Source organism: Corvus cornix, chromosome 3 (assembly GCF_000738735.6).
Source record: "Corvus cornix cornix isolate S_Up_H32 chromosome 3, ASM73873v5, whole genome shotgun sequence".
In the NCBI taxonomy this organism is placed as follows: domain Eukaryota; kingdom Metazoa; phylum Chordata; class Aves; order Passeriformes; family Corvidae; genus Corvus; species Corvus cornix.
In genome coordinates, this window is record NC_047056.1 from 100093436 (window position 1) to 100111400 (window position 17965).

At 49.5% G+C, this 17965-nt stretch overlaps 1 non-coding gene across 1 annotated transcript; it reads right to left on the bottom strand.

The window, feature by feature from the left end:
- Nucleotides 1-1464: 1464 nt before the first annotated feature.
- Nucleotides 1465-16668, bottom strand: LOC104685444. The gene is made up of 3 exons (XR_005604084.1): nucleotides 16637-16668; nucleotides 8059-8108; nucleotides 1465-2785 (listed from the first exon to the last, which is right to left on the bottom strand). It is a non-coding gene; the product is annotated as an uncharacterized LOC104685444 (transcript).
- Between the last annotated feature and the right edge of the window lie 1297 nt (nucleotides 16669-17965).

The following is a 17965-nucleotide window of genomic DNA, read 5'->3' on the forward strand; positions in this document are numbered from 1 at the left end:
AACCCACTGCGCCTTTGTTCCAGGTACAGAAATGTGCTTGTATCTTGGTTATTTTAGAAACTCATTTTATAAAGCAGCTTTGCTGTGTTCAGTTGAGAGAGATTTTTTCGCAGCTTAACAGTATGTTCGGTTTAGGTGTTCTTTTTAATTAGCCAATTTCTGTAATTGTTAATACTTAGGCTTTCCTGTAGGAGAGCCTGACATGGGTTGTAGAGCTGTTACCTGGGCCAGTCACCAAGTGCAGCCTCACAGAGAGAAGCTCTGTGAGGGCAGGTAGGGCACATCCCTGGGGGCAGGCAGAGCTCTGGTCCCTGCCTGCTCCTGTCACAGCCTGGTCTGACAGCAGCGTGGCTTTCCTCTGGTTTGCTGTGTCATTGGAGACCACCCAAAACAGCAGCAATCCACTGGGCCTGCCCTCACGAAGGGGCAGCTGTGACTGAGCTCCTCGAAATATCTCCCCACATGTGCCAGAGACTCTGGGGACCTTGACGGAAGGTCTTAGTTGAAAGAATGAAATCCAAATTGAAAGAAAATCTAAACCACTACAGTGAGTACCATGGTCCCCTGTGGTGCTGGGGTCACTGTTTCTTCTGCTCTCCACAGGCAGAGTCTGTTCATCCCAGTAGGTCTTTGAGAGCTGCTGAAAACTAACACAAGCTCTGGGAGATCTGCTGAGTGGACTCTTGACACATTGTAGAGAAACTGTGTTCCTGCCACAGCTCAGTGACATTAATAGGTCTAAAAATGACTGTTCCTGTGAATGAAGTGCTATTGTTCAAAACTGGATTATTTCCGAGGAGGGTTAGAGAGCCATTGCTCCAGAGGGCCCACCCAACTTCTAGCAATTCAAGGACATCTGCTCTCTACTCCAGCTATTTCTGGGCCACCAAGGTATCACAGAATCATAGAATGGCCTGGGATGGAAGGGACCTTTAGGATCATCTAGTCCCACCCCCTGCCATGGGCAGGGACACCTTCCACTAGACCAAGTTGCTCAGAGCCCCATCCAACCTGGCCTTGGACACTTCCACGAACAGGGCATGCACAACCTGTTCCAGTGCCTCAACACCCCTAAAGTGAACAATTTCTTCCTTATGCTCAACCCAAATCTACCCTCTTTCAGTTTAAAACCATTATCCCTGGTCCTGCTGATGTGCCCCAGCTGGTGTGCTGGGAGCTCCTGCCTCCAGGAATGCACAGCTTTGTGGGAGGTTGGCTCGTTCCCACTGCCCACCCCTGGGCTCCCAGGCAGAGCACAATGTCCAGCCTGGCTGAAGGCTGCTACAGGGAAGACAACTGGGGTGTGAGTCTGTGTGCCTGGGGTGTGATCTAGTGCCCCCTCAAGGCATCCCACCTGCCATCCTCCAGGGATGCATCCTGCTTAGTCTCTGCAGGTACCAGAGGATGATTTCCCAGGTAAGCCAGAGAGCCTTTTTCAGAATATTTGATGCTTTCACGGAGGGCTACATAGAATAAGATGCATTTATTTCTGTTTCACAGGTCCCAGGAATCAAAAAGTACTTAAAATACAGCATCTTAAGAGGTGTCCTGCAGTTTCTTCTTGCATTTACACATAGTGAAGATTTCATCTGATGCCTTTTATGCTTCAGCTGAAGATAGAAATAAAGTATTTTTCTACTTCTGATAATAAGCAGATGCTTATAATATGTTAAGATGCAAGTAAAATAAAAGCAGAAACCAAATATACCAGGCTTCCCTGTCTGTGAGCACTGAAAAAGTACTATTTCCTTAGGAGAGATAACTTTCCACTTTACTTTGTGGTCAGCTAATGGTAAAATGTAGTGATTTTTCTTCTAGGATAAAAGTGTAGGGGAAGGCCAGGACTGGTAATTCTGAAAACTGATCACAAACAGCTGCTCTACAAGAGCATGCAAGTCCCTCTCCAGGTGGGTGATTGAAATGGGGATGTGCCTCCTGCTTTCACTGGAGAATCCACACCAAGGAGCCCCAGGTAGGACACCTATGCTAGGATCCTGCCCCAAAGGGATCATACAAATTCTGTGTTCCCTGATGCTCTCAGGAGCCTGATTTGCCTGTGTGGTGGGATTTGAACTCTGGGATTACACTACCTGTGTACTGGATGGTGGGTTCAGTCCCCTTCTCCTCTTACCTCCCCTACTGGGAACCAGATTGAAAGAGACAGTACCAAGTTCAGACCTGGACCTGAGGCTTGCACAATGCAAGGAGTACATTTGGCACATTTTAAGTGGCAGGAACATGAATTTCATTCAACATCCCCGTAAGTAGGTTCTGGCTCAAATGATATTGATGCATTTTTCTTACTAAGTCAAAGCAAGATCTTCCTTCAAAGCACCACGTTTCAACACCTCTAGAGTGACACTTCAATTCTAGTACATGTTCATTTATAAACAGCATTTAGAAAAGAGCTCCTAAATATTGACTCTTAAGATGAACCGGTCCCTCTTCCAGTGGCACCGATCAGCGATCAGCAGTTGGTGAGGATCTCTGTGCTCTCACCCAGAGCTGATGAGGTGAACTTTCTCCTCCATGCTCCCCAAGCAGCCACGCTGCCTCTCATGCGCCACCACCCTCCACCACCCACCTCTCCCCTGCTGTCTCACTGTTGTTCTGTCAGTAGCAGTTCTGCTCCAGCTGAGCTCCCAGGATCATGCCTGACATTCTCCTGCTGTGGAACTGGATTCAGCGGCAGTACTCCTGCTCGATGCTTGCCATGAGCTCCTCCTCCGAGTAATCATATAATATTGTGGACTGTCCCAATGGCTTCTTGTTGCTTTCTGGGCACCTGTCATGGAAGGGAATGAATTATTGGTGTTATGAGAGAGAATCAGGCTCTGAAGACACAAGAAGACCCTTACTTAATTTTTTTTGTGAATGGAAAGATCGAGCTGCATGTGGCTTGCTGAGACACAGATACTCTTGTCATGTCTAGTTCCCATACCCCACTGGCACACTGCCTGCCGACTTCTGCTATCACTTGGCACCAGTTTAGTCTGTGAGCTCATTACAATACAACCCTTGCAATGCCCCAGATCAAGCTCCCAGAACCTTTGCATGAGTTAAGGTTCTAGGCCCAGCTAAAGGACTGTGTAATCTTTATGCTACTTTTACAGTTTTATGGATAAAGAGATTATTTTGTTTGTATTTGTAAGGGATCTGAGTTTCAATGAATGCAGCTCCCTCAAACTGCTCTTACGGCTTTTATTTGTTTCCACATCAGCACAGCCCTCCCATGAGTGGGAACTGATGTATGACTCAAAGGGAACTGGTATGGGGTTTACTGGTGTTATCAGAGGTGGTTTATGTTGGGTACAAGAGAAATCTGTCCCTACCTGCATGAGGGAGTATACAGTGCATACTGAAAAGTCTTCTGCAGGCTTTGACCGCTGCACCTCATGCTACCAATTAAATCTACTTGATTTTGCCCTCCAGGACTCAATAGACGAGCCATCAGCTGACAAGTGGGTGCTCTTCCTTGGCCTTGTAGAGATCTGGGAGGCGAGCAAGCTGGGCTGTCAGGCTTGGAAGGCATGGCTCCTTGAAATGGAGGTCATGGTGAGGTGCAGAGATAAGTGGAGAATTGAGCTGGTAAATCCAGACTGCAAAGTGCTCTGCCATGCCATGTCAACCAAGGCTTTGTGATCATCCACTAGTGAAGAGTGAGTAAACAAGAAATAAATGCTTTTGTGTGTCAGCTAGTTCATTGCCAAAGAAGAGAGATTTTCACATGCACTAGCATGGCTCCAGATCTGCCCCAGACTCACCATGTATTATCTATTGAATTACCATTCCTCTAAAGATGAGATCAATCCCAACCATTGGTCTTGCAGCTGGGATGAATAAAATTCATCCATTACCATCCTTTAATGAAAAAACTGAGGACCTGTTTACTATATGAAACCCCAGAAACTGCCCCAAAGCAGGTATGTAAATGTAGAACCAGAAGTGAAGGAAAGAACCCTGAAGTGCTTTTCTAAGGACACTTTGTCCTATAGAGGAGGTGCCTTCATTCTGCTCTCCTTGGGCCTGGGAGCATCCTCAGTGTTCCTCCCACAGGCAGCAGAGTGAGTGGCCACAGTGCAGTGCCACCCTCCCTCTGCTCTGCTCTGCCCTGCCCTGGCCACAGAGGCTCCTGCCCAGTGCAGCTGCTCTGACCAAGCTGTGTTTATGCTGTGCCCTCCATGTGTCAGAAATAGTCTGGTGTTTTTCCTGGAGTCACTCGATGGACAGCTGGTGACACTTGGTCGTGTGGGTGTTCTACACTTACTTACACTGCACCGTGCCCTTGATGGCAAGTTCTACTAGCAGCAACTAGGGTTTAGCAACTGGACTCTTCTCTTACTCCTTTTATTCATTCTCCTGCTCAAGGGCTGCAGGGTATCTGATTCCCACTGCAATAAATAAGACCTGAAAAGAAAGCTACAAGCCCAAGAGCTCGAACCATACAGCAGTATTTGCAAAGCAATAATGGGAAAAGTAGTGCAGAAATCTGAGTTAAAACACACGATTTACTGATTTAAACTCTGCATTGTGACAATCCTCAAACTAATTTTATGTTACGTGGTGAGTAAGAAGCAGAGCTCCTGGCAGCTTGCTTGCAGGCCCACAGAAGAGCCATTGTTTCCCTTAGCACTTACATAATTTCCCACTGTTAATTATTCTTGATGCTTTGGTTTGCATGGAGAAAATCTCCAGGTAAAACTCTCTGAGGCACAGACGTGCTTTTGAAAAAACAAAAGCAGGCTCCACTTACCATGCACACCCCAGAAATGAGAGGAAAAGAGAGGGCTGTGTTTCTTTCAAGAGCAAAGGAAAAGCAAGCTGCTGTTCATACTATTGCTGTATTTGTGGCAAAGTTCTGTACCATTTAATATGGGAAAATGGAAATAAAATAAAAAATGAGAGCTTTAATCTGGATAAAAGGAGAAACTTCTGCACCCTGAGGACAGCAAGCAGAGGAACAGGCTGTGTGTGGTCGCACAGGCTCTACCCTTGGAGACTTTCAAGACCAGATGGGACAAAGCCGGGAGCATTCTGCTTTGACTTCACAACTGATCCAGCTTGGAGCTAGAGCTAGGAGATTGGACTGGAGACCTCCTGAGGCCATCCCAACCTAAGCCTCCATCTCAAAGGCACATTGGTGCAGCTATTTCTGCTGATCCTAGAATTTAGTGAGAGGCTGTGGCAGGGAAATCCCAAGCTCAGGATGTGCACAGGACAAAAGCTGGTGGACCACAAGCCTGCTCCCATGCTCCTCCAGCTGCTCCAGCAGCAGAGGAGGCACCTTGCTGCTCTCCTCACCACATGCCAGGGCTGCAGAGCCTGGCTTCAAACACACTGAATCCAGCTGAGGGCTGTTAGACCTTCCAGTCTAGAAAACAACAGGTCAGTACCTTGAGAGGAAAGACTTTTAAACTCCAGATGTTTGAGGGAGGAGAGAAACCTGTGAAGCAGCAAAGCTGAGAGAGAAGGAGTTAGCTGAAAAGCATACAAGAGGGAATTTGCTGTGTGGTAGGACAGCAAGGAAAAAGAAGGCTAGTGCAGCTCCATCAGGATTACTGGGCAGGCTGCTGGATGCCTCATTGCTAAAGTGTTATTAACAGCTTGGAGGGAGTTTAGAAAGCCGCAATAAAAGTGATTTAAAAGGCTAGAGCAAAGCAATTTAGGAAAGAGGAAAGCAAGAAATGTGCTCCATTTCAGCTACAGGCCTCTGGGTGTTTAAAGTTTCTTACGGGAAGCAGGAATTATGGGTAGCTTTTCTTGTTAACTGTAAAGACAATGAGCTATGCAATGTGGAGAAGGAAATGCAAAGGGAAAAATTAGACCAAAAGTGAGCAAAACCACCTTTGAGCAAGATCCCAGCAGTAGGGAGGGCTGTCAGTGCCATATCCCTCGTGTCGGGCAGGAGCCTGGAGGGGAGCGGCCTGAGGGCTCCCATGACAATGGCCCTGATGGGTCACTGGGGTGACAAGCTCTGAGGCGCAAACCTGAGTTAAGTGGCTGAAAACTAGGTTGGGATGAATCTAGGCCAGTGGTTTTTATCATTTTGCTGAGGATGGGGAAGTCCAGGGTTAATCATTAAAATGCCTTCTGCAAGACCTAGCAGCTGAAAAATGGGTCAAAACAACGCCCTGGTAACTGTGCCAGTGACACGAGCCTTGGCAGCAACTGTAAAATCATTGCCGTGTGCCTGGGCTGTGTCATCCACCCATGAACTACCAGATGCTAGAGAGCAGTTCCCAAAAGATTCTGGGGGAGGGAGGAGGAGAGGTAACATAGCCCAAGCAGCAGCACATCCAACTGTGTTCCCATGCACATCCAAACTATTTACCAGGGGCTGGTTTAGATGCTTGTGTGGTGTCACATGAGCATGCTCCAGGACAGGAGGTGCACACCCACCTCTGCCTCGCATGACTGCTCTCTTGGCAGACAGCATTAAGTCTCTATCTTTTTTCCTTCCAGCTTTTCTTCTCCTTCCTCAACGTTTACTTCTCCTTTAATTGGCTTTATGGGAACTTCTTCAGTCAGCAACTCTATCAAGACAAGGCTGACTTTTGCTGTTTGTAAAGTGAGTGTTCATCTAGAATGATTCCAGCCTCAGAAATGTGAAGGATGAGACAGCTACGCACACACAATGACCTCTGTTTCCATGGCTTGATACTATTTGATTTGATGTCTTCAAAATTTTGCTTGGTGCTGGGCCATTTCCAAAAAAATATTTGCAGAGTTCTAGCCAGCAGAAATTGCAACTCTGCTTATCTCAGGCAGTACAGGCACGTCACATGTGAGCTGTGCTATGGGGCTTTGCAGTGGGTATAAAGTAAATGTTATCTAAATGAAAGTAAGCTCCTGCTCTGTCATCCCAGATCAGAAAACATTTTCTGCTCTCTCAAATCTTCCCTCTGCATGTCAAAAAGGGTGGGAGAAGGAAAGCCTTGCCAGGGTGTGAGGGGCCAGCGGGTGCCTGGGGCTGGGGAGCTGCGTAGGGGACTGGCAGGGCTGGCTGTGCACCCCAGGAGGAGACTGCTCAGTTGCCATTGTAGCCCAAAGCCCACCGACGACACTGAAAAGCACAGGAGAAGTTGAAGTCCCTGTGAGAGCACCTGTACAAGCCTTGCCATCAGAAAAGCCAAGGGCAGCTGCGTTTTCTGAGCGCTCTGGGAACCAGCAGCCTTGCCAGGTGAGCTCCCTGCCAGACGGGAGGGAGAGCAGGAGGGGAGGGCGGACAGCAGCGGGTGCCTGGGCTCTGCTGACACATCTACCAGCACTGCTGGGTGTTGGTAGGTCACAGCCCACGGCCAAGATCTGCAGATTAGTCTGCTCTTGAGTGCTGCAGGAGCAGAGGCACTGGATGACAGCCAGAGCTTAATCCTGAAGAGAATCACTCTTTAGTGTAAGGAGGTGATAAATTTTAAGATGGTTTTTTAAGACTGTTCATTTCACCTGGGTTTTTTTAACATGTGTTAAACTGCCCCATTGCTCTTGGTGCAGGCAGACTTGAAGGCTCAGTTTGCTGGGCAGCTTTTGCTTACGGAAAATTTCAGATTTCTTTTGTTTGGCATCCAGAGCAGCAGGTCCCCACCATTCCCCTGTCCCCGAGGGACACTCATATCTCTAACTGGTGTAGCACTGGAGCATCTCATGGGCTTTCTCTTATGATTCCTAGGGAGCAAAGTGATGTTATTCTCCTTTTCCACATACTGCAGAGGCCACAGGTGAATCAGGGCCTGAGCTCCTTGTTGCAGCAGTTCTCCACAGCTTTGCACCAGCTACTCCAAGGTGCCTCTCTGACACGTGGACATCCCAAATTCTGATTGCTCACAACCTCCATACTACACTTGAGCTGGAGCCTGGATCTTTTCAAGCAGTGCCTCATTTTCAAAAATTTGCGAGTAAGTAAAAGGGCAGAATATTTAGGGCTATAAACCATTTCACACCATTCCCATCTCTTTTGCATAGTGTTAGGAATGCAGAAATAGCCTTCCCCTGAAGGGGAAGGTCCCCTTATTCCACCTACTTTTCCCCTCTGAAGATACTGTGAAAGCAGGGGATACTCACTGATGGTCGATGGTGTTCTCTGGGCCTGGTGGGCTTCTGGTTGACAAAGCCTAGGATAAAAAACAAGACACAGTTACAAAACTTTAAAGTCAAGGAGGGGGCTTCTCCCCCTCTGCTCTGCTCTGGTGAGACCCCACCTGCAGTGTTGCACCCAGCTCTGGGGTCCTCAGCACAGGAAGGACATGGACCTGTTGGAATGAGTCCAGAGGGGGGCCATGAAAATGATCAGAGGCGTGGAGCACCTTTCCTGTGAGAACAGGCTGAAATAGCTGGGGTTGGTCAGCCTGGAGAAGAGAAGGTTTTGGGGAAACGTTACTGCAACCTTTCAGTACATAAAGGAGGTCTACAAGACAGATGGAGAGAGGCTGTTAACAAAACCTGTAGTGACAGGACAAGGGGCAATGGTTTTAAACTGAAAGAGGGCAGGTTTAGATTAGAACTTGGGAAGAAATTCTTACTGTGAGGGTGGTGAGGCACTGGAACAGGTTGCCCAGAAAAGATGTGGCTGCCCCATTCCTGGCAGTGTGCAAGGCCAAGCTGGATGGAGCTTTGAGCAATCTGGTCTAGCTGAAGATGTCCTTGCCCATGATGGGGGCCTGGAACTAGCTGATCTTCAAAGCTCCCTTTCAACCCAAACCATTATTTCTTTCAATGAAACCTATCTCTGTCTATAGTGGGCTACATGCCCTGGTTTGAACCCCCAGCCAACCTCTGTGGAGACAATACAGGTACAAGAGACTCTCCCGTACTAGCCCGGTTCTGCCAGCTCTGTTTCAGCATTCAGGGCAGCTGGGTGGCTGCACGATACAGAACTGAAACCCCGAATGCTGACTTGTTAAACCTCCCAGTTTTCCATGAATGCCCACTGTGCCACTAGCTGTAGGCAGCAGTATGAAAACACCTGCTAAGGGAGGAAGTTACTGCAACATCAACCCAATTTGCACCTGACAAAAGATGTTTCCCTGAAAAATTATCCATCTGGAGTGAAACATCCATATTCCCTATGCTGGAATCCACAGGCTTTCAATGGGATACATGGGGAGCAACCAAAGTCAAACCTAACGGTATTTAGGATGAGGGCAGTGACGGCACCCTTTGTCCCCAGCTGGGTCAGTAATGAAATGAACCCTCTGTAGCCAGGTGCTACTGAGAAGAATATGACTCTCATCTTTTTCTACCTTTTTACTATACTCTTACAGGGAAAGGGAGTGGGACAGGGACATGGCTTTACATAAAACTAGGCCCATCTTGGCTTGTCATTATTTTTTCTGAGGTGTGAATAAAGCTGGTGGGCCTCCCTCATACAAGCGTTCCTGAATCTCACAACAACACTAACAAGTTGAACAGGTAGCACCAAAACAGGGCCCTCGAGAAAACAGAAATTAAAAGCTGTTCCATCAGCGTGGAAAAGAGGAAAGTATTTTCTGTACAAGAAAAAAGGGAAGCAAAGGAACCAGGGAGAGGTGTGTAAAAGCTTGCAATGTAGAGCCATTGCCTGTTCCTCTGCTGTGTTTCTGCAGGGCTGGATGGGATCAAGCGATTCCTCAGCAAGATCATGTATATGCTCTTGGAACAGCTCAAACCTGTGCTACCTCGGGACTGGTGCTGGCAAGTGTGGGAGCTATGGAGGGGCGATGCCCCACTACAGGCGCTGCTGGTACAGCAGTGATGGCTTCACACACAGTTTTGCACCAATTTAAATCTGTTGGTGTTGGTCAGGCTTGTATGTGCCATCTGCTGGGTAGAAATGTCCACCTGGGTGTCTGCAGTTATTCCACAGCATTTGATTTTAATTTGCAAGGAGATTTTTTCACTACAGTCCTTCCTCAGCTGCTTCTCATGGCGATGGACAGGAGTTGAGGTTTAAACACCGTGGTCTCAGACACTGCTAGGCAGATAGAGAGGTGCTTGGCAACAAACTGCTCAGTTCTTCCCTGCCTCTTGCAAGGGCTTTATGCTGCTGCGGTCATATTTGGCTCCCATGCTTCAGCAGGTGAGGAGGGTTGCAGCAAGGACACCTCTCATGGCACTGGGTCAGCATCTCTTCCAGGTGAGCCCTTAGTAGTTCCCACTTCAGCAGCTGGGAAAGGTATCTGTCATCCACAGCATTTCACATCTTAGCTGCCTGCTTAAAATGACAATAGATGTTGCCAGTCTTTCGAAGAGTTTTAGTGTAATACCTGTCAAAAGGCATTCCACATCCTTTCAGAAGAGTCCCAGCTCTCTGGCAACACTTTGTTTTCTCTGGAAGAGGCTGAACTACTCTAAAATCAGCTTCTGGGTCCAAGCGGAGACAAAGGGATGTGAGAAAGCTGACAGTGAGGTAAGACAGTTCTCTCCTGGTTATTTAGGATTGTTTCTTGGCAACCTCCCACAAGCAACAAGAGCAAGAAGCAGCGCCAGGAAAACAGCGTGCTAAGCTCTGACGGCTTACTTCTCCTGGGATTGCATCCCACAATGCAGCTCCTCATCCATCATCCACTGGACTACTGTTGCCGCCTGAGTTTCCTTCCACCAGGCGAAGAACGTTATTCATCCTCAGCACCAAGGGAAATACACTTCTTGAGGAGTGCTTTGATGATGTTCTTCCCACAATGAGAACGCAGCTTCCAACACTTCTGTGCAAAGGATGGTTGGGATCATTTTAGGGAGGGGTTTGGATTGTACAGTAGGTTGTCTGTTTTCTCTTCCCTTGTGGCTGACTCCTCCATATTACGAGCTGTACGTGTTGTGTGGGTGGAAGACAGAATTAATTAGTCATCAGGACAGAGCAGCCCTGGTTAGCAAAAATCTGCTTCTCTGTGCAAAACCTGCTCCCACCTTTTCCAAGGGATCTGTCAGCAACAATGCCTATTTCCCAAGAGACTTTGGAACTGGCACAGGTAGATCTCTACTGACATTTCATCCACTGCATGAGTCAATGGTGGCAAGTAAATGGTGGCAAGTAAAAACAAAAGGCACCTCCAGCCTCTGCCTTTTCCTGGCCATCAGAGTCTCCGTGCTTTGAGAGCTGCTCCAAATTCCTGCGGGGAAAGGACACCCGGCTAGGGAGTGCCCGGGTGACACCGTGCGCCAGGCAGCAGGCAGGGTGCGGAGCACCAGCTGCCCTGGGCTGTGAGACACAATAAAAACTGACCCCACCCAGCCGGCTCGGGATTGCTGTAATGTGTATGTTGCAAGTTCAGCAGATAATTAGTATTAGCCCTTTATATGGGTTAGGATGATGTGCATGTCAGGACACTTTAATATTATGGGTTCCTATCCTACAGCTAAATAAGTAATTGCTGGCCTGGTTGGCCTGTGCCCTGTTAAGAGATAAATGAAGTCAGCTTCTCCTTTCTGCAGCTTGCAGTCATCTTTTTATTACTCATCTAGACTGTGGCGTGTCTCCTTGTTTTCCACCCTATTCTCAGCATAGGCATCTTGTGCTGAGGTCTGCTGTGCCACAAAGCCCCACATCACCCCCTCCTCCAAGTTTAAAGGCTTGACTATTAAGCTTACCCAGCATGTATCCACATTTAATTTAATGTCATGACATGTGAGGTGGAATGGTTTGACAGTCATTGCACAGACAGTTCAGCCATCCTTTAGGGCAGCAGCTCCTGGGAGCAAGGCAGAGTGGAGAGCTGGAAGAGCTATTTCTCTCTGCTGCATGCATGAGCCCGAACTCCTGGGGTGTGGCTTCCCACTCCCCCCAGTCCAGTGCAACTTCCTCACGGCCCTGCCAGCCCTCACCCACCTTCTCTCTGTCAGCTCCAGCACCTGTGAGAAAGCTGGGTGAGAACACCCTTCCCTGGGACCTTCCACAGGGTGATCTGGAGCCGTGTACCTCTGGATGCTCTAGAGCTGCTCCCAAGCAGCATTGAAACACCCAGCTACAGTCTCGACTATTAAAATTCTCTCCCAAACTGGGAGGCCAAATTCAAGCTCTCTTGGAGACAGTCCCTGTGCTGGCCCCTGAGCCATGCCCAAGCATTATTTGGGAGACTACAAGCTGGTCCTGACCAAAAATCATGCCAGCTCAGTGGGGCAGATCATCCTGGTCCAGTGCCAGGCAGCTGCTATGGTACAGTTTACCAGTACAGATACAGCATTGGATGCAGTAGAGATACAGGCCCTGAGCGCAGCTCAGGTGCAACTCACGTCCAAGGCAGCCTGGTGAGTGACTGAGCCACGTGAAATATCTACATGGAGCAGTGTGCTCTGCCACTGGATGTGGTTTAATAGTGCAGCATTTCTGAAAAATGTAAACCAGTGCCTCCTTCCCAGCCTCTGCTCCTCCCAAATCCCTCTTCACAAACACCCCGTGAATGGGACCAGGGGACCGGTCTGAGCTGAAACGCCAACCTGCTGCTGTGGCAGGGAGGGAGGGGATCAGCTGGAGAGCCCTGCAGGTGCAGTCTGCAGCAGAGCACGGAGGGCTGAGCTGGTACCACAGCAGGGCAGCAGCCTCCAGTGACACCAGCACAGGACTGGGGGCTGAGCCGGTCAGCACTGCCAGAATCAGCCTCTCCAACCCGCAGCCAGTTATTGCTGGCAAAAAAAAGTAGCTTACCTAACGTGCCAGTAGGTACCAAACATGACACATGGCCCCAGCTGCACCCCAGGCAAAGCACTCACTCCCAGGCAAAGCATTCCCAGCTTTGCTCTGGTCTGCAGCAACATCCTCTGGCCAGCCAAGGAATTAATAGCAGGCAGTGGACGGGAAGTGGGCAGGGATGCAAGGAGTTCCCACGCTTCTCCTCTCCTGCCAACTAAAACACCAGCTCCCAGCTATTCTGCGCATGCCCTGGGCTTACTTTTTAGATCACAAATAGTTTCCAGGGCAAATGCAACCCCTGCTCTGCCAAGTGAAGGGAGAGGAGTTGTGGAAAATACCTAGTCAGCAGTTTTCCGAGTTCAGGTGCAACACAGCTGTGGCTGGGAGGGTGATGCTGGCTGAGGGGACAGCACAGCTCACCGCCTCTGGGCTCTGGTGAAGTTTCAGGTGCTTTTAACAAGACAATGAATGTAACGGGAGAGAGGGAGACCTCTAACTCAGCAACCGCCAGATCTACAACTGGACATTAACTGCAGAATCTGAAATAATCTGATTTTGGGAATTTCCAGGAGTCCCAGATGTTCAGCTGGAAATGACATTTTCTGAAGGCCCCAGGCTCCCTATAAAAGTGTAGCACAATGTCTTCACTCGAGGGCATTTCTGCCTATTAACACAACCAGGAAGAAAATGCTGAAATAAACTGCCAACAACGTGGAATTAGAAAGATCAAATTTCTGTTTGAGGGAAGCACATTTTAACAAGAGTAGAAAAATAAACCTGAGTTCCTGTAAGAAACTAATGGGGTGTGACATTTAATGTCCCTTCAGGACCCTAATGTGTTTGCAGCTGGGACCAGCCAGCCACGAGGTGACGCTGTGCCACATCACTCTGCAGGAAAAACATCCGGCTGAAAAAATCAGGCAAAGCTTTGAAGACTTGGGTGTTCTACAAGTATATGATAGTCCCACTAGAAGTTGGTGAATACAACCTCTACCTGTTACTCCTGTGCTGCAGCCGAAATCACATTGCTTATTGAAATCACATCCCGTCTCCAGTCAGGAGGAGCGATGGTGCCATGGAAAAAAAGCTGTTAAAACCAAGACCCTAACATGTCTGCATTATTCCTCCATTTCAGGAAACCAGTGGGGAAATGCCTGAGGCCACAGCCTCTGCCCTGGCTTCCACCAAGAGCTGCCTCCCCTGCTCTGTGCTGCAGCAGCACCCGCAAAACCTGAACTACATTTTTCTGTCTTGAGCAAAGAAACAAGGAAAAGCATGTACAATCATCTGGAATTGAGATCAAAGATGAAAATAGATGTTTGATGCTGACAAGAGGTGTTTGGGTCTGCTCTGAGCCATGTCCACGCTTCCCATCAGGATTTGGTTCCAGCCTGTTGCTGTGATACACTTTCACCCTTGCTCCCAAGGACTGTTTGAATGTAACAGAGGTGGCTCAAGCCTTTAAATGCAGGTGCATTCCCCTCCACCAGCCCTTGTCACCTGGCCTGACTGCCCACCGGCACTGCCAGCTTGCTGCTGGATGGCAAATTGTGCCAGGGTTCAGGTGTGAAACACAACACTGATGCACACCAAGCCCAGGACAAACCCAGCCGTGACAGCAGAAAGATGAGTCCTGCTTGCAATTCTGCTGTCTTCTGACTTGTGTCAAACATCTCTTCTACTCCCACTGGCCAAAATCTGCTCCTCCAGGGATTATTTCTCATCAGACCTTCCTACTGTAATACCTCCTTGTTGCCTTTCCTCCTCCTGCCTCATCTTTCCCCCATTAACTCTGTTAAATTAACTCATCCTTTCTTCTCTGAAGTTTCTCTGCTTATCCTCCAATTTGCACAGCTGAACAGGGCAAAGCAAGCAAGTTCCTTCCACAACACAGGATCAATGACTTGAGAAGCTGCCAAGACTCAGACGAATTGCCCTCAAAACTTCTAGCGAGGAACCAGCGACGCAGTGAAGCTGATATCCCTTTCCAGAAACCTCCTCCACCAGCCTCTTGGGAAGGGTGGGACTGCACTTTGCACAACAACCTAAAAGACTATATTGCTCCAGTAAACGACCAAAACCTGGTGCTACAAACTGTTTCCTCCCTCCTTTTCACAGGCTAGTGACATTTTAGGCCTCAAGGAGTCAGAACAGTAAGCCCACGACTGCTGTCTCTGCCATCTCAGGTTCAGGTAAATAAAGTGCTACCAAGAAAAGCTTCAGGTTTACCCTGAAACTACCTGAGACTTCTCTTGTATGTCTTTTAAATCTTTGAAAAATACTTGTAGTTCTTTGCTGTTTTTGTCTGGGTGCAACCAGAACTGTGAATTTCCTCCCAAACAAGAGGCAGCAGCAGCAGCAGCTGGAGGAGGAGACACACAGGATGCTCAGCATCACTGCTGCCTCACTGGTAGCACAGCTGTGGGCTGCACCCATTTGACCTCACTGGATGACCAAGGCCCACATGCCTGCTCCAGGCTGAGTTTTGAGGACCCTCATGGACATCTCTGTGCTGCAAAGCTTGACAGCATTCCCACCCTGGGTCTGCACCACAACCTGGGGTGGCTGAGGTGACGCTACAGATTTGTCACCATAATTTCTGCCAGAGAGGGAAGTCTGAAGCAGGGAGTGGGGCATGGTGACCTCCCCACGCTACCCGAAGGGCCACATCTCAAATTCTTCAGCCTCTATAGTTTGCTCCTTGTCATTAGTTCATTGGTATCTACTGCTGTAGCTGACTGTCTCTACTGATACTAGAAAAGAAAGATGAGAGGCAGATCCACTGCTTTCCTGATATGTTATTACCCAGAAATACACCACTTCAGAATAGAGCTGAATTATTGCTTTATGCATAGGAAAACTCACAGCTTATATAATTACTACTTTTAAAGATCTAGCCATGATATTCACAAGTGGAAAAAGAGGGAAAATGAATACCAGCAGCCTCCATTTCTGTAAGTAAAGATAAATGGTAGAAGTCAGGAGGATTCCTCATAAATGAGAGTCCCTCAGAGGAGAAAGCAGTGCTGGAGTGAGCTCTGTTCATTCTGCAGGAGGGTTTGGAGTTTAAAGAGCAAGGAAAAAAATGTCAATACAAGATCTCTATTTTTTTTTTTCTTCCATTTCCAAACCTTACTTCCTTTGAGGTTTTTCTTTAAAACCTGTCTAAATAAAGGGTTCTCATACAGAACCCTGCCAAGTTTCCGAATGGAAAATTTATTTTGTATTAAAGTAGTCCTTAACCCATGGATGTGCAGTTCAGTGATGGAAATGATACACTTCTAAGGAGTAAAACTGAGGCATGCAAGGCAGAATGTTCCTGGGTCCTAAATATTTCTTTCAATTTTTAAATTTATTACTTTATTCTGACAACTCTTGTGTATCTGTGGAGAGCAGTGTTTATCTAACAAACAACACACAACTTCCAAAGCCAAGCTAAAATGAAAGATGTCGGTGATTTTTGGCCTCATCACCAGTATATATGCTGCTGTTATTCTTGGATTGGAAAAAAAAAGCCCAGAAGATAAAGCTCAACTCTCTCAGAGGCAAATCCATTATTTGTTAAACTGAAAGAGACTGAAATGTGCCTTTAGGAAGAGCCAGACTGCAGTTGCAGTGGATTGGTGAACATTAAAGGGCAGCTTTATGTTCACATTTTTAAACGTCTGTTTACAAGCCTGACCCAGGGAAAAGCAGGAGACGAGCTTTATAAAGCCGAGCTATTTCCACAAGTCAGGAAAAGAAACTTCCAGTAGCACCGGGAGAAGGGAGAACGGGACGGCCCCGCTCGGGACCGTGTTCGCCTCGCACCGGAGACTGAAAGCGCAAAGAGAGCAGCAAAGAGAAAACGCAAAGAGAGCATCGAGCCTGTCTCGCAGCGAAGATCAAAAGAATTTAACGCCGCTGATGTGCGGAGGAAGCCACGGCCGCGGCAGGGCTGCCGGGGCGGCGGGGACACCCGGGCTGGGCCGGGCCGGACCGGGCCGGGTATCCCGGGGCCGCCGCCGGGAGGGTCGCGGGTCCCGTTCGGGCACTTACCGCCTGCTGGAGCGGGGCCCCGCCGCCGCCTCCCGCCGCCTCCGCGCTGCTGCCGCCGGCCCGGGGCTCGGCGCTGCCGCCGGCGGCCGGGGCTGTGGGGCCGGCCGGGGCTGTGGGGCCGGCCGGGGCTGTGGGGCCGGGCGGTGCCGCCGCCCCCTCGCTGTCGGGCGGCGCGGTGCCCGGCGGGCCCCGGCTCAGCCCCGCTCTGCCCGCGGCCCCGCCGCGCCCCGCCGCCGGCTGCTGCCGCTGCCCATGGCCGGAGCCGGCGGGCAGCGCTCCGGGCCGCCGCCTCTGCCGGCCGGGGCGGGCGCTCGGCGCTCCGGGAGCCTTTCGGGGGGAGAATCCCACCCCGGAGCGCCCCAGGGCCGGGGGAGGGAGCCGGCGGCGCAGGGGAGGGCTGCGCGGCCGTCTCTGATCGCGGGTTTGGGCAGGCTGCCGCGCTCCCCTGTCCTTTCCAAAACTTTCCAGCCCAGCCCGTTAGCTCGGGCTTCCCCAGCACCAGATCCTTACATACATCTCCCGGAGCTGGGGGAAGGACATTGACATCCTCGGGGACCGTGCAGCAGGAGCAGCACTCCTGGGCTACGGAAGGTTTTGCAGACCTTTGGAGAACACCCCAGCCCGGGGGATGCCCTGCGGGGCAGGTTTGTGGCACTGAGCGGCGGTTCTGGCCATGTTCCTGGAGTTTCAGGGAAGCCCCCGTGCAAAGCATGAGTCAGCCGGGCACCCCCTGGGCCCATGCCCACAGACGGAGTCACTCTGCTTCCCGACAGCCTGTCGAGCCTGTGGAGCTGATCCCCCAACCCTCCTCGGCTGCTCTTTGCTTCCAGCAGTACAATATTTGCGCAGTTGTTGGACAGTGGAAGATTATAGGTGTTAAAGGCAAGGCTGTCATTCCCTCCAGGGAGGGAGAGCAGGGGAGGACAGTGGCTGCCTGGTGTCCAGCCTGTTCTGCCTCCCTTCCTTCCAAACGAGAGGCTGATAAAGGCAGAAGACGAAGAGGTGTAATTCCTCTTGCTGCTCCTCAGCACTAGCTGTAATGATTGCATCTACCAGACGTTCATTCTGCTGGTCCTTCCTAAACCACTGAGCTAAAGCCCAAGAGTTTGTAACGGAGGGGCTGGAGGAGAGAAGGCAACGAGTGGTCAGATCATTGCCAGAAAGATGAGCTCATAGCAATGGGGGTATGCAAGAAAAATGGGGACAGACTTTTTACTGTAGCATGTATTGATAGGACAAGGAGTAAGGTTTTAAACTAAAAGAGGGCAGATTTAGACTAGATGTAAGGAAGAGATTTTTTACAGTGAGGGTGGTGAAGCACTGGCACAG